General features: G+C 42.2%; 1 pseudogene; it reads left to right on the top strand.

Moving 5' to 3' along the window:
* The first annotated feature begins 4,372 nt into the window (after window positions 1-4,372).
* Window positions 4,373-4,721, top strand: LOC100758730 (annotated as a pseudogene).
* Window positions 4,722-11,882: the final 7,161 nt, after the last annotated feature.

Raw genomic sequence — 11,882 nt, 5'->3', positions numbered from 1 at the left:
ACAGTTATAAAGTAGCAAGGGAGATAATTTTTATGATTGGGGTTACCACAACAGGAGACACTGTATTAAAGTGTTGCAGCATTAGGAAGGTTAAGAACCATTTGTCTAACACATCAAAAAGATCATCCACCATGATCAACTAGGTTTCATCCCAAAGATGCAGGAATGGTTCCATATATGTAAATCAATGAATGTAATCCACCATGTAAACAAACTGAAAGACAAAAAACCACATGATTATCTCATTAAATTCAGAAGGGGCCTCAACAAAATCCAATACCTCTTCATTGTACATTGTGTGAAAATGTATTGATGTTATTGCTGTAAGAAAAAGCTGAATGGCCAATAGCTAGGCAAGAGGGGACTTCCAGGCACAGAGAGAGGAAGTAGGGGGAGATAATTGAGGTGCAAGGAGGCATCGATGAGACATGGAGGGAGTCGGACATACAGAATGAAAGGAAGAGAAAAACCACCTGGTAGATTAATAAAAGCAGAATAATTAAGTTATAAGAGCTACTGAGATAAGCCTAAGCTAGGCCAAAATTTCATAATTAATAATAAGTCTCTGTGAGCTGTAATAATAAGTCATCATTTGTGAGCTGTAGCCCAAAGGAGAGTCCAACTACACTAAAGAGACTGGAATACAAGGGTCATACCTCAAAATAATAGGGGCAATTTGCAGCAAGCCCATAGCCAACATCAACCTGAAATGGACAGAAACTCAAAGAAACTACAATCGGGAACAAGATAAGGTTGTCTACTGTCTCCATACCTATTCAATATACTACTTGAAGTCTTAGCAATAAGATGGCTGAAGGAGATCTTATTGCAAGAGCAATAATATGGCTGAAGGAGATCAAAGGGATACAAACAGGGAGGTAGAAGGTCAAAGTTATCTTTATATGTAGATGATATACAAATTGTATACACAAATGATCCCAAAAACCCACCAGGAAGCTTCTACAACTGATAAACACTTTCAGCAAAGTAGAAGGATACAAAATTACAAATCATCTGTAACCTTCCTAAATACATATCACAAAGGGATTGAGAAAGAAATCAGAGAAAAAATATCATTCACAATAGCCAAACAGCAACAACAACAAAATCAGAGTAACACTAACCAAACTAGTGGAACTCTTATATGATTAAAAACTTTGAGTCACTGAGAAAAGAAATTGAAGCTATCAGAAGATGAAAAGACCTCCCACACTCATGGGTCAATAGGATTAATATAGTGAAAATGGCCATCTTACCAAAAGCAATCTACAGATTCAATGCAATCCCATCAATATTCCAACACACTCTTCACAGACCTTCAAAGGACAATTTTCAGCTACTTATGGGAACACAACAAACTCAGGAGAGTAAAAACCCTGAACATTAAAAGAGTTTCTAGAGATAGCATCACCCCCATCTCAAATTGTACTATGGAGCTAGAGAAATATAAACAGCATGGTATTGGCACAAAAATAGATGCATTGATCCATAGAATTAAATTGATGACCCAGACATCAATCTACCTATCTATGGACACCTGATGTTTTATAAAGAAGTCAGATATATACACTGGAGAAAAGACAGAATCCTCAACAAATGTTAATTAATCTGATGGCTGCATCTAAAAGAATGTAAATAGGTCCATATTTATTACCCTGCACAAAACTCAGCTTCAAGTGGATCAAAGACTGTAAGGCCAGATACACTGAATCTAATAGAAGACAAAGCAGAGAATAGTAATGAACTCACTAGTACAGAAAATCCCTTTCTGAACAGAACACCAATAGCACAGGCACTAAGAACAATAATTAATAAATGGGACCTCGTGAAATTGAGAACCTTCTGTATGACAAAGGACATTATCACTCAGACAAAGTGGTAGGCTACAGAACAAGAAAGATTTTTAGCAACTACACATCTGAAAGACCACTTATATCTAAAATATATAAAGAATTGAAAAATACTGGACATCAAGAGAACAAATAGCCCATTTTTAAAAAATGGGATATCAATTCAAACAGAGAATTCTGAAAAAGAGGAGATGAGAAGAACAAATGGCTGAGAAGAATTAAAGAAATGCTGAACATCCTTAGTCACTATGAAAATGCAAACCAAAGCTCCTTTGAGATCTCATCTTATACCTGTCAGAATGGTTAAGATCAACACAACATGTAACAGCTCATGCTGGTGAGGATGTAGAGTAAGAGGAACATTCATACATTCATATATATGAAATCTAAATGGAATTGCCAAATATTGGAGGAAACAGCCTCTACAGAACACCTCCTAGAGCTCTTAGTACCAGGAATAAGTTACATCTAGTTGAGTTGTTGGCTAAAGGAGCCCCCATGGAAACCCCCAAACAACCTAGGTAAAGCCCTATTGCCGAAGACAACACCTACACAACTTACTGAACACAGACAAGTTGAGCCGTTGCCTACCTAGAGCCCTCATCCCTACAGACTGCTGTCTTGGTACCAGAAGGTATTCTGCCTGCTCCTGAAGGAGAAAAGCAAACACTAACTCAGCTACAAAGTCTTTGATATACAATAGTGTCCTGCCTGCAAGATGTACTGATACAGCAGTGGCACAAAGCTTGTGGGAGGAAACATCCCATATCTGATTGGATTTAAAGCCCACTTCATGAGAGGGAACCCATCTCTACTTCTGCCTGGGTGGCCAAGAACCCGACACCAAATATGCCAGGGAAGGAGGGGAAAATCAAACACTACTGTTCTACTGAAAGGACATAGCAATGAAATGTCTCTTAATGACATTCTCCTATTCTCATAGATTGGTGCCTTGCTCAGACATTAGAAAAGCTTTCTCCTGCAGCAAATGGAAGCAATATGTACAGAGTAAGAGACCCTGGAACACTGAGTCCTAGAAGGGATGTCTCCATCAAAGCCCTCTCCCTGAGGAGGAAGAGATGGAGAGAGTATAAGAGCCAGTGGGCATGGAGGACACCAAGGAAGCAAGGCTCTCTAAACACAGCAGGACCAACCCACAGATGAACTCAGAGACTGTGGCGGCATGCACAGGGGTCTGCACCAGACAGGGGCCCCAGAGCTGCGAGCAGAAGCCAACACAAGCCCCACCCCTAACCAGAAGCTATCTCCAACTGTTATCCACTTGCAAATGAAAAATTAGTCCCACTGGGGATACAAACCACTCTTAAGAGGAGGCCCCTTGCCCAGCTGTAGATGGCCAACACAAAACAAACTCAATAGCTTCTTTGGAGGTTCTTTGTTCTCTGTCTCATAATGTTTGGTCAAGTCATGTTTTGTTTTGTTTTGTTGGATTTTTTGTTTGATTGTTTGTTTGTTTGTTTTCCCTTACAGGTTCTTGGAGTATATATTATGGCTTCTGGTTTTGTGTTTTTATGGAAGTATTATGTTTGTGAATTTATGTATCTCTGCATCTAGATGTGTTTCTTGGGTTTTTCTTTGGCTCTTTTTCTTGTTTGTTTGTTTGTTTTACCCTCTCCACTTGTCTGTTTTGCTTAATTTAATTTAATTTTCCTGTTATTCTTTATATACCTGTTTGTTTCCTAAAGAGAGAAAGAAAGGGTGTGGGGTCAGATGGGAGGGGAGGTGGGGAGGAGCTGGGAGGAGCTAGAGGAGAGGAAACTATAATCAGAACACACCTATGGAAAAAAAATCTGCTTTCAATAAAAGAGAAAAATGTAAAAACAAGTTTCTAACACAAAATCCTTTTGGGAACACCCTCAAACTACAACATATCCTGTATGATTCCATTTTCCTAACATCCTTGAAAAAAGTGTGGAAATGCTCTCAGAAAATAAAACACAGAAAACCTAATAAAACCAAGCACAATGGTATACATTATAAACATCCCAGCAAGAGACTCAGAACTCCAAGTCCAGGCTCAACCCTGCCTCAAAACACAGAAAATTACTGAGATGGAGAACTGCTTAGTGGTGGCTCGGGGTTAGGGACAGGGAGGGATAATGTGACTAGAAAGTGACAGAGTCAGGGAGGATTTTGTAACCATGGTACAACTGGAGGATGACAGAAGAACACACAGAACTCTTAGTTTTGCAACTTTCTGTGAGACAATGATTGCTTTTCAACAAAAGGGTTTTGTTTTGTTGTTTTTAGACTCAGTCTTGATCCGACAAAGAAACACCTGATAATCCAGACTTTCTTGTCTGACTGCAATCTCCACTCGTTATTTTACAAGGTTCTCACACAGATAGGTGCTGGCGTTAAAAATCAGGATATCATCCGGCCCCAGCGTACCCCGGGTGTGGTAGAAGAGCCCGGCCTTGTGGGAGCCGCTTCCTTTCTGGCTCCCCGGCCATCTTGGCGGCTGCAGCTGGTTGGGGCTGCGCCGCACCTGAGACAGGAAGATGGTGGCCTCCAAGAAGACGAAAAAAATCTCTGGAGTCCATCTACTGCAGGCTCCAGCTGGTGATGAAAAGCGGCAAGTACGTGCTGGGCTACAAACAGGTGCTCAAGATGATCAGGCAGGGCAAAGCCAAGCTGGTCATCCTCGCCAACAACTGCCCGGCCCTGAGGAAATCTGAAATAGAGTACTATGCCATGTTGGCTAAGACCGGGGTCCATCACTACAGTGGCAATAACATTGAATTGGGCACAGCATATGGGAAATACTACAGAGTATGCACACTTGCTATCATTGACCCAGGTGACTCTGATATTATTAGAAGCATGCCAGAACAGACTGCTGAAAAGTAGTAAATCAGAAACACCTTCGTTTAAAAAAACCATCAGAGCTCTTTTTAAAAACATAAACAAACAAAAAAATCAGGATATCACTATAATGAACAAGGATGTGGCCATTGAGCTTCAAACTAGGGTATTTTAATTCTGATGGGTATTTGACCTTGCTCAAATTCATGTGCCCTAACAAGAAGGAAGGGGGAGGGAGGGAGGCAGGGAGGGAAGAAGGAAGGAAGGAAAGAAGGAAGAAAGGACTCTTTGCATAAAGGTATAACTATCCTTTGGACTTAGAAATGAGTGATCATGAAACAACAAAATATTTTCATGAATGTTGAGTTAGAAAATTGAGCTAAAATTGATTCAAGCATTGATGATTGTTGAATTAACAAAGTACACAGAAAAATGCTATAGATATAAAATTAAATCACTAATGTTGTTTTTGGAAAGTCTTTATTATCATTCTTTTTTGTTTGCATGTTTTTGGCTTAACAATAAGCTGTCCCTATGTAGCCCAGGCTGGTCTCGAACATGAGCTCTTCCTGCTTCAGCCTCCTGTGTTGGGATCACAGTCATTTGCTACCACACCCATCTTCCAATTACTGTTCATAGACCAAAGACAGACTCTCACTCACCACATAATTAGTCATTGGTCAACAAGATAAAATTAACAGGTTGGGACTATTAAAGGAGCTACACAAACACTGCCTGTATTTTCCTAGGAAGACAAATTGTACATATTTGAAGGAGAGAAGAAAATGCCTGCACAGTTCTTACACTCATTCTTTTCGGGGAGAAGAAAAGAAAAGTTATCCACTGAGCTTGTCACAGTTGTCTCAGATGAGTTAGGCAGTCATGATTCAATCTCCATCGACAGGGGGCGGAAAATTTTACTTCAGTCCGTCACTCGATCATTTATGGAAGTAGCTATAGCTTATGGGCAAAATTGCAGCATCAAATACAAGTGAGGAGTCCAGACTGTTAAATCTTTGGAAAACAATTACTGTGGCCAAAGCAGACATGCTATATAAATGCTGGGTAGCATTATTTGGAGGAGAACACAAAAGATGTAGCAGATAAACTGGCTTCAGGCACCTAGTATAGTGTAGCTTCAGGACCATTACTTTGTAAAAGGAAATAAGGCAGAGTGGGAGCAAGTTCTTGTTCACAGCACTGGGGAGGCAGAGGCAAGAGGATTTCAAGTTCAAGACCAGCCTTAGGGCTGGAGAGATGGCTCAGCTGTTAAAGGCTAGGCTCACAACAAAAAACTATAAAACCAGCCTGAGCTATATAAGAATGTCATATCTCAAAAATAAAAATAATACGGAAAGAGGGGAGAGAGACAGGGAAAGGAGGGAGGGAGGAAGAGAAGGAGGGAGGGAGGGAGGGAGGGAGGAAAGGAGGGAGGGAGGGAAAGTAAGTACAGGAAGAGTGGCCCCTGTTTCTGACAAAGTTCTACCATGTTTATAAACTGATACATTGTTCTTAGTTCTGTCTGCGACCTGTCAGTTTGCAAACACGTGAAGATATTGACAGTATCCTAGAAATACTATCTAGATGATATACAAATTGAAAAGTCACAGTACCTTCCCTCTGAGCGCAGCCTATCAATATCAGACCCGCTTTAAAACTGCAACAGTGTTGACTGCTGAATGAATACTAAGCAAGTAAAAGTTAACCTACATTTCTTGTTTCCCCTTGCATTTAAAAATATTAATCTGGATGTATCATAACACTACATTCACACAAGGCAGTGGCATTTCTCTGAGAATTTAAGAAAAAAAAGAAGTGAAATGTTAGGTGCTATGTTTCATTTATTTGAAATTATTTCCTAGGATTAAACCTTTTGGTATAGGAGCATGCTATTTTGGGGAGGCGATTGTTTATGTGGTACCACATTTGCAGAAGAAGTGCATTAAAAAAAAAAAAAAAAGGCTGAATGATAGCATCAATTTAAAAGCCCAAGGTATCCAACTGTGAGCAGAGACTGGATCAGGAAAGACTGTAATTGTGACCATATTTCACACTGTACAAACTGGTCAATTCCTTTATCTTTAAGAGTGGCTGTAGAAAACCGTCAAGGCTCCAGTTTTATGCTTTTCCCTCCACCAACTCGTTCCTCTTTCGCCGTGTGACTCACATCCTACAGCAACTCCGGGATGATGGGGGAGCCTTGATAGGACATCAATTCCCAGGACTCAATTTTCTCTATCGGATTGTTGCAGATAAATCTTATTTTATATCTCAGCTCATAACCTACAGTGGAAATGCTTTCCTGTGTCTCCGTGCTCTGTCGCTGTGTTTAACGCCACAGCGGAGGGCACGATCATCAACTCTCCACAAGACACCAGAGATGGCGGTGCGTCCGCCCTTCCCCCACCCTGGGCTCCCAGTATCAACCACACATAAAGGTAGTAAATCTCAATCATAATTGTCTAGATATAGCCAATCAACTGGCTTAATGAGATGGGAAGTGGGCCGCTGGGGAGAAGGGATGACATTTTAACAAGACAATTCACATCAGACTGCAATTTATCCTTCACAGCACATTTAATTTTTCTAGAAAGTTCTCAGAGGCAAAAATGCCATTCTGAAGACATTGGGCTCAGCTTACCCGTTCTGAATCACTTCACTGACTCAACAGAAGCACACAGAAACATTCCTAAAATATTTAAAATAGTTTCTGCTATCTACCTCATTGCTGAGGGTTTTGCCAGTTTGGGGTTTGAACACATTTTCTTGGAAATGACAGCAGTTCAAGTACTGCTTCCTTCCTGCTGCAAGTCTGGGACCTATACTCCATCTCCTTCTGATGAGGAATTGAAAGGACATGACTCTGCCCACTTCCAGGCCCCTCTAAGTATCCTCAAGTGCATGGAGTGTAGACTCTGTTGGGGCTGTGTTTGGGTTCAGAAACAAAGGCAAAAGCTTCTCAGTGATTGTCCGCCTCCCCCGCCCCCGCCCCCGCCCCCAATGGTTTCTTTAAGTGATTTCTGCAGATGTCTCTGGGGACCAGGCAGAGGTGGTTCACCCTAAAAGGGACACAAGGAAGGCTGTCCAGGCTCACAGCAGCCAGGCTTGATCTTTGATTTGTGGGAGCTTTATGAGTGACAGCTGACTGTAGATCAGGACTGAACAGAAAACAAAGCTGAAATCACAGATGCACCTCTTAGCTCTCCCTTACTGAGATTGAAACGCCTTGCGCATGCTCTTTTAACTTGAACCACTTTACAGTCTAAAGCACCAGTCTCAGACTCATCGGGTCTCTGGTGCACTAAGAGTTCTTGGTATTTCCTCACTTTTTTTTATCCTTCATCCTGACTTACTCTTGTGCTGCCTGAGATCAAACCTTAGACATTGTTCAATTTTTACTGGTGTTATTCCACGTAGCTACATCCCTAGAGCTCGGTTATTTTGAGAGAGGAGCCTGCTGCATAGCTCAGTGGGGCTGCTCTCAGTTTGTGATCCTTCTGCCTCAGCTTCTGGAGCCCAGAGTTTGCAGGTGACACACCACGGCGTCCAGCTCGGCTCAGCTTATTCTTGCCCATCTTCCCTTCCTGTCTTCCTCCTTTCCTCCGGCACCCCACCCACTGCTCTGTGTGGTCCAGCATCGCAGATATTTAAATCGCTCTTGATTTAGATGGAAGTCCTAAAACCGGTACTGCACATGAATCTTTTGAGTCAGAATTTTACAGTTCAAGACAGAAGTCCTGCTGTGCTGTCGAGAAGGCTCGCACAGGTTAACTGCTCAGACCCGGACTATAGTTTTCTCGTCAAATGCCTGATATATGAAAGGCCCTGGGTTCCACCCAACAGGAATGGGGCTCTATTGATTGTACTGAGAATAAGGATGCTCCCTAAACCTTGGAGAAGTTGTTTCTTTTCTTTTTCTGAAAAGACTTTGTATATGCAAACATACGCATACACGACGTTGTTGTAATCCAGCCAGTGTTGGTGTCGGGGAATTGAACTCCGATCCTCAGGAAGAGCAGCAGGCTCTCCGGAGCCTCAGCCTTGGCTAACTTAAGCAAGAGGCTCCACTGTGGAGTAGCAGCCCACTGTCCTTGTCCTGAGAGGAATTACCTTCTCCTGAAACTGGAGCTTCATTTGCTCATTATTTTGATGTTAATACTGCAGGCAAGGAAGAGGTAGACTAAACAGTGACCACAGTGGTGGCCCTGAGTGGTCTCCTGTTTGGTATACGCTTTAATTAGTCCAAGTTGACACCTGTGAAGTAAAAGCACACATATACTAAATATGTGCTCAGTGAGGCACGCCTGGTCCAGGTTAGAGTGAGGTAGAGGATCATAGGCAGAGCCCCCACCTAGACCTTTGCCCCTACTACCTCTGTAGGTGAAAGCATAGGCAGGGTTTAGTTTGGAAGGTAGGAAGAACACAGGTGGGCTTGCCAGCACTGTGCTTATTGTTCTGACACACAAAACTCAGCCTGGTGCTGTAGCTTACCTGTAATCTCAGCACTGGGGTGGTAGAGGCCTGAGGACAGTTGCAAGTTCAAGGCCAGCCTGTTCAATATAGAGATTCCCAGGCCAGCCAGTGCTCACAGTGCAATCTGTCTCAAAAAAAAAAAAAAAAAAAAAATTCATAGAGGTAACGATGAGTGATTGCTTAGTGGTAATGTGGCACTTTTTCAGAGTTAAGCATGTCTTCAACCAAGGCGATGATTGATAAAACTATGATGTATTAAATGTACACTTTAAAATGATTAATGGTTAATTTTAAGTTATGAAAATTTCAGCTTAGAAAAATCAGTCTCAAAAAAAAAATAAAACCAGTCTCTGTATCTTAAATCTTTCCATATGCTTTGATAGTAACCAACTTAACTCCTCCCTTATATGTGGACAATCAAGCTGTGTCTTAGCTTATGGCCTCAAAGGATGCCCTTGGAGCTGTCAGTACAGCTCACTGGTCAAGCACTTGCCTGTCACACACAGAGGCCCTGGGTTCCATCTCTAGCATCACAACAGACTGAGCAAGCGTTCCTAGGCAGGCTAGAAAGCACGGGGAAAGAAGCTGCAGCAAAGGGCTGGGAGCTACCACAGGGGCAGAGCTATATTACAAAACAACACAACAACCTCCACCACAGGTGCCCAAGGCCACTGACTGAGCCAATCTGATGGACCTTTCCTGCTGTGATGGACCGAAATCTTCTAAAACCATGAGCCCAAATGCACCTTTCCTCATATCCATTGGTCTTTTCAGTTACTGTGGTCAGAACAAAGCAGAAGTGACTAGGAGAGCACCTGGAAGCTTGTCACCTTGTGCTAAGAACAATGGTTTATGCTTGCTTCATCGGGCCTGCCGTCTACCCCTTCGTTCAGCTTTTATCCTACACTAGGCAAAGTCACCCCACTTTGACCTCGGAGGACCTTCATCCAGCCAACTTGGGATGCTCAGCTCCGACCCAGGGGTTGGGAAGGTGACGTCCTCCAAAGTGTTTCTCTTCTAGAGGAACTTTCGTAACAGTTGCTAAAAATACACAGTACTACAAACTTCATTCCAAATGTTATTAAAAATCTTTAACCTTAAAGAAAGAATGTGCTACTGACTCCTTGTGGGAAAACTACTTGTCGTCTCACAGGGAAATACCTTTTCCCCACCTGCCTCCTCCTACACTAAGCACGGGACATATCTGCTTCTCCGGTTTCTTAATTAACTCAGATTGTCCATCAGCTTAATAATGCCCATCCTGCCACAAACACATCTCATCTTCTCATCAGGTAAGATGGGAAAATTGCTGACCTCTCCTACACCCCTCTGTTTCCTGTCTCTTGTCTAACATCCCTCAGCAAGTACACACCTCACCCACAGCCAAGCTCATCATGGTTTCCCTTGGGTATCACAGAGACTCAGGCATAGCCACCATCTCCTATTGTTTACCTCGTCCTGAGATCTAATCAGTAAAGAGATTGGGGGGGGCACATCTCCTTTCCTATCCCACCTTAAGAGACACAGCAACTGTGCTTGTTTTCTTTTTGTGAGAAAATACCTGGCAAAAATCAACGTTAAGGAGGGAGAGATTTTTACTCACAGGCTGAGAAGATACCAAGATACCACACATCATATGGGATAAGCATGGTGGCAGGGGTGTGAGGTGGATGTTAAAATTGTTAGCCTCTGGGGAAGCAGAGAAGGAACAGGAAGTGAGGTTAGGCTATAAACTCCTGAGATCCTCCTCTTGTCACCTACTTCCTCCCATAAGGCTCCATCTTCTAAAGGTCCCATGACCTCTCTAAACAGCGGCTACCAGCTGGGGACCAACTGTTGAAGCACATTAGTCTATGGTCACATTTCATTCTCAAACTGCAATAATAACATAGCACAGCTCTTGTCTCTTCTGTATTTGAGAAGGGTGTTTTGTTTTATTTTATTAGGTGTGTGTGTGTGTGTGTGTGTGTGTGTGTGTGTGTGTGTTTTAATAGAATATACCTCACACACCTCAGGAAGTGTATCCCTGATGAACTTCAAACAGTAATATCTTCCAAGATGTCCAATATTCACCTTCTTTATGACTCAAGGTTTTAACTTCTAAGGTTTGGATTTTCCCTCTGGTGTAAGCACCCCTCCCTCACACACCTTGCAGGAGGGAAGAAAAGAGGGCTGGATGGGAAGAGGGTCCCTTAAGAGACAGCAATTATTCTCACCTGTTATATTCCAATCAAGCTCCAGAAGCATAAAGGCTCTCATTTTCTGACAGCTAATTGTTCCAGGCCCAGAGGGACCTCCACATAATCAATTTCTTCAGAGACTTCATTCCCTATTCAGAGTAGTCTCCTCCTTTCTTTTGTTTTTCACTGTTTCTTTCTTTTTAATTTTTTTCAGTGAGTTTGACCCATTTAATTCCATCTAACTCTTTGCCAGAGTTATATTGTCCATATGGACTCCTATTTTAAATGCATTGTAAACATTGACATTGCATGGTGAGTTTAACTTGAGTTGTGCCTACACATGTCAAAAACAAACCAAATTAACCAGGCATGATGAGGAGGTCAGGGGAGATGCCAGACAAGCACACTACCTCTGAGCTATGTCCTGGGTTTTAATTTCTTGGGTATGGATGTTTGTCTTGTTTAACATGTTGGTTACAAGTTGTTATGGATAATGGTCAGGGGAAAAGCTAAACAAAGGAGATTAGATTCAGAGTTTTGAAAAGAAAAAAAA

Source organism: Cricetulus griseus (assembly GCF_003668045.3).
Source record: "Cricetulus griseus strain 17A/GY chromosome 1 unlocalized genomic scaffold, alternate assembly CriGri-PICRH-1.0 chr1_0, whole genome shotgun sequence".
NCBI lineage: Eukaryota > Metazoa > Chordata > Mammalia > Rodentia > Cricetidae > Cricetulus > Cricetulus griseus.
This window is presented reverse-complemented; position numbering and strand designations above follow the sequence as displayed.